Below are 5,000 nucleotides of genomic sequence, written 5' to 3'. Positions count from 1 at the left end.
CCCACAGCTGACTCTCTTGAAATTCGGGTGCAAATTCATGACCCGTTTCCAGAGAAGTCCAGTGTTTTGAGCCAGGGGAGTTTTTGCAACTTTCCTTTTACCTTTTCAAAAGTAAGTTTAGCCGTGTCCCGTCAACCTTGCCTCCTTCCAAATTTTTCATTTTTGCACACTGTTTTTTATATATTTTAACATTTGATTGGACCCCGACCCTGGTCCCTCTCCGAGAGAGGTGGACGGTTCAAAAATGTGAAAAACAAATAAATAATGAAGAAACAAAAAGAAATAAACGAACGCCTTGGACAGGAGCCTGCTTCCAAATTCCCCAGAGCTTAGCTAAATCCTTCTCTTGCTGGGAATATTGGCTTCTCCTGTGAGCCATCCGGCTATTTTTAAGCTCCTTTTCTTGGCAGCTGTCGGTGGATTCTCACTACGCCCAGATTTTGAATTTGGCAGGGGTGACGCAGGCATCACTTTGGAAGCAAGGGAGTGTTAGAACAGAGCTGGAAGGGACCTTAGAGATCTTCTAACCAGTCCCCTGCTTAAACAGGAGAACCTATACCATCGCAGACAAATGACTCTCCAGTCTCTTTTTAAAAACCTCCAGTGATGGAGCACCCACAACTTCTGGTGACAAGGAGTTCCACTGCTTAATTGTCCTCGCTGTTAGGAAGCTTCTCCTTAATTCTTGGTTGCTTCTCTCCTTGATTAGTTTCCATCCGTTGTTTCTTGTCTTGCCTTCTGGTGCTTTGGAGAATAAATTGATCCCTTCTTATTTGGGGCAGCCCCTCAAATACTGAAATACTGCTCTCATGACACCCCCAGTTCTTCTTTTCATGAGAAAGTAGCCAAACCCAAATCCTGCAGCTGTTCTTCGTATGTTTTAGTCTCCAGGCCTTTAATCGTCTTACTTGCTCTTTTTTTCCAAAGTCTCAACATCTTTTTTTGTAGTGGGAGTGACCCAAATTGGTTGCAGTATTCCAGGGGTGGCCTTACTAGAGCTTTATAAAGCGGTACTAGAATAGAATTCTTTATTGGCCAAGTGTGATTGGACACCCAAGGAATTTGTCTTGGTGCAGGAATTTGTCTCAGTGTACATAAAAGAAAAGATATGTTCATCAAGAATCAAGACTTATAAGGTGCAACACTTAATATTCATAGGGTACAATAAGCAATCAAATCATACTAGGAAACAGTCAGTACAAATCATAAGGATACAAGTGACAAAGTTACAGCCATACAGTCACAAATGGGAGGGAATGAGTGATAAGGAGTGACGAGAGGATTAATAATAACAGTAGTGCAGACTTTGTGAATAGTTGGACAGTGTTGAGGGAATTAGTTGTTTAGCAGAGTGATGGCATTTGGGGAAAAAACTGTCCTTGTGTCTAGTTGTTCTGGTGTGCAGTGCTCTATAAGTGTTGTTTTGAGGGAAGGAGTTGAAATAGTTTGTGTCCAGGATGTGAGGGGTCTGTAGATATTTTCACAGCCCTCTTTTGGACTCGTGCAGGATACAGGTCCTCGATGGAAGGCAGGTTGATAGCGATAGTTTTTTCTGCAATTCTGATTACTCTTTGAAGTCTGTGTCTGTCCTATTGGGTTGCAGAACCAAACCAGACCGTTCTATAGAGGTGCAGATGACAGACTCAATCATTCCTCTGTAGAATAGGATCAGCAGCTCCTTGGGCAGTTTGAGCTTCCTGAATTGGCACAGAAAGAACATTCTTTGTTGTGCTTTTTTGATGATGTTTTTGATGTTAGGTGTCCATTTTAAGTCTTATGATATGATAGAACCTACAAACTTGAAGGTCTCTATTGTTGATACTGTGTTGTCTAGTATCGTAAGAGGTGGTATTATGGGAGGGTTTCTACTAAAATCTACCACCATTTCTACGGTTTTGAATGTGTTCAGTTCCAGATTGTTCTGGTTACACCACGAGGCAAGTTGTATAACTTCCTGTCTGAATGCGGATTCGTCGTTGTCTCGAATGAGACCAATCACTGTTGTGTCATCTGCAAACTTCAGTATTTTCACAGATGGATCATTTGAGATGCAGTCTTTGATATATGGGGAGAAGAGAAGTGGAGAAAGCACACAGCCTTGGGGTGTGGGCTGTGCTAATTGTACAAGAATCAGATGTTGAGAAATGCAGTTTGTATTAATTTCCAACGGATTCCAAAGAAACACAATCACCAACCTAATCCGAAAAGAGATACCCCCAAAAAACCAAGACACAGAACAAGACAACGGTATCGCACTCCTCCCCTACATCAAAGGCACCACAGACAAAATCAGCAAAATTCTCCACAAACACAATATCAGGACAGCCTTAGGCACTGACCAAAAAATAGCCAACATCCTAAGAAACCCCAAAGACAAGATCCAGCTAGAAAACCAAGGAGTTTATGAAATACCATGCAACAATTGCCCAGCCACATACATTGGACAAACCAACAGGAGAATAAATGCACGCATTGCAGAACACAAAAACTCAGTCAGAAGAGAAGAAAATCCTTCCTCCCTCTTCCAGCAACTTAAAGCCGCAGGACATGAAATTAATTTCGAAGGAACCAAAGTAATATCCAACACTGAACACTCCAGCAAGAGAATAATCAGGGAAGCCATCGAGATAGAGAAACACCCCCATAACATGAATAGACGGGACGATACCTCCCACCTACCAGACATCTGGAAGCTAGCCCTCACCAGCAAACAAGTCCCAGCCACAAAAACCAACACTAGACCCGAAACAACACGGGATACCACCGCCAATCCCCCGCATCAGACCCAGGCCCAAGCCCATCCTATAAACGAAGGACAACCACCATCCAGAAACCAGACCACGGCTGCTTCGCCAGTTGTCACACACCCCAACCCCAAAACCAAACAAGCTGATACACGCCAAGAACACAGACCCAGACCCCAAACTCGAAGCCAGACTAAAACCCAGAATGCTACATCACGGCCACTCGCTCAGGATACCACATGAGAAAACTCAGGAAATTACACCACAAGAACTCAAGAAGTTGCTACACAGCAAATGAACCAGGATATCGCAGCACAAGACCAAGGATACCACAGCAATAAATCTCACAAGGTCATCACACAACCCATTACCCAAGCCGTTACAACATAGGAGGCTAATGGAAAAGAGATCAAAACACAAACGACCCAGGAGATTACAGCACAAGATCCAGGATATCTCCACAACAAAACTCACAAGGACATCACACAGCCCATTATACCAACATCAACTCCATCAACCAATCAAGAGGCAGCAGCGCAGCCAACCAGCCCAGCACACCAGCCCCCACCACCAGTATTTATAGAGAGATGGTAGCTCCAATCACACACTGCTTGCACTGGCACAAAGCCGAAAGCACCAGCCTGAGGATGGCGAGTGGGACCTCGCTGAAACATTGCCAAGATACTCTTAAACTTACATGGGAAAAGACCCAAACACACCTAGACCTACATACCTGTACCCGTGAAAATCTATGAATATATATATATTCAGCTTTGTTCAGGTATTTTCCCATGTCATCATAGTTGTGCTTTTAAAGTTGTAGCAATGTTTCGGCAGAATCTCATCTGCCATCATCAGGCTTCTGTATTGTGTTTGTCTGTGAGTCAGACTTTCAGAGCTTTTTCTGTTTTAAATTTGGTGCTGGCCTACACTGTGCCAGAATGGTTTTTTCTTCATCCTGATTGGTTGGGAGTCTTGGTCTGTGTTTATTGATCTTGGAGTTTGCTGTGTTCTGCTTGATTGGTGTTTCTAATATCTTCTGTCTGTTTTGTAGCTTTTTTTGTCTTGATTGGCTGGCAACATTGTGTTTCCTGTATTGGAGGCTTTTAGTGCGGCTTGGCTCCGAGTAAATGGACAGCTATCATTTATCAGGAAGCTAGGTTTCATCTGGGTGCCTGGTTGGGGTGTGTTTGAGCTGGAGGTATTGAGGGGGTCTGTTTGTGCCCAGGTGTTTGCCTGGCTTGTGTTGTGGAGATTTTTTTGTTTGAGAGTGCAGGCTTCCAAATAATTGACAGTCTGGTGGAATCTTCTCTTCTATTCATGCTTTCAGGTCTTTTTTCAATCTCTATGGCTTCTCTGATAATTCTGTGGCTGAGGTTTTCTATAGTGGCTAGGATTTTGGTGCCATTGAAGTCGATGCTATGACCTGTGGCTTTCATGTGTTGGACTAGTGAGGAAGTGTGTTCCAGCTTTTTTACTGCATTTTTGTGTTCATCCAGGCGGGTACTTATTCTTCTATTGGTCTGTCCAATGTATGTGGCCGGGCATGATGCACAGGGGACTTTGTATATGCCTTGGTTTTCCAGGTGAATTTTATCTTTGGGGTTTCTAAGGATGGCTGCTAGTTTTCTGTCTGTTTTGGAGGCAGTCTTGATGTGATGCCTGTGTAGTATCTTACTGATTTTGTCTGTAGTACCTCTTATGTAGGGCAGGACAACTGTTCCATAGGTCTGTTCATCTTCTAGGTCTCCATTATGTCTCAGTGTGTTTTTGTGGATCAAGCCGGTGATTTTGCTTTTGTGGAAGCCGTTGGCTGTCAGTACTTTAGTCAGGGTGCATAGTTCAGTCCTTATGTGTGTCTTGTCTGCCAGGTGTTTGGTTCTGGCGATTAGTGTTTTGGCCACGGAGTTTATCTGTGCTGGGTGGTGGTGGGATTGGGCATTGAGGTAGCGGTTGGTGTGTGTTTTCTTCTGGTATATGGTGTGTCCTATATATGTATATTTGCAAGGCTGAGCAGTGGCTGCAATAGCCTTGAAATACTTCCTCCTAAGCAGGTCAGGAAGCTCCTGGTGAGAGGAGTGCTCTCTGCACATGCTCAAGAGATGGTATTTGCAAAGTAAGAAGCAAACAGTCCAACACTCTTTAGGTCAGAGGGAGAACCAGCTAATAAACTCTGTAAAGCACAGAAAAACCGCAAGGAGGGTTTTGTTCACACCTTGGTGTTCGCCATATTGACTTTTTTGTGACACTGTTAGA

General features: G+C 43.7%; 1 protein-coding gene across 6 annotated transcripts in view; it reads right to left on the bottom strand.

The window, feature by feature from the left end:
- Positions 1-5,000, bottom strand: part of DYSF (dysferlin) — a 181,452-nt gene that overhangs the window by 142,436 nt on the left and 34,016 nt on the right. The window lies entirely within an intron of this gene.

Source organism: Pseudonaja textilis, chromosome 6, assembly GCF_049901715.1.
Source record: "Pseudonaja textilis isolate UNSWEBS1 chromosome 6, rPseTex1.2, whole genome shotgun sequence".
Classification (NCBI taxonomy): domain Eukaryota; kingdom Metazoa; phylum Chordata; class Lepidosauria; order Squamata; family Elapidae; genus Pseudonaja; species Pseudonaja textilis.
Note: the sequence above shows the minus strand (reverse complement) of the source record. Positions and strands in the feature narration are given on the sequence as shown.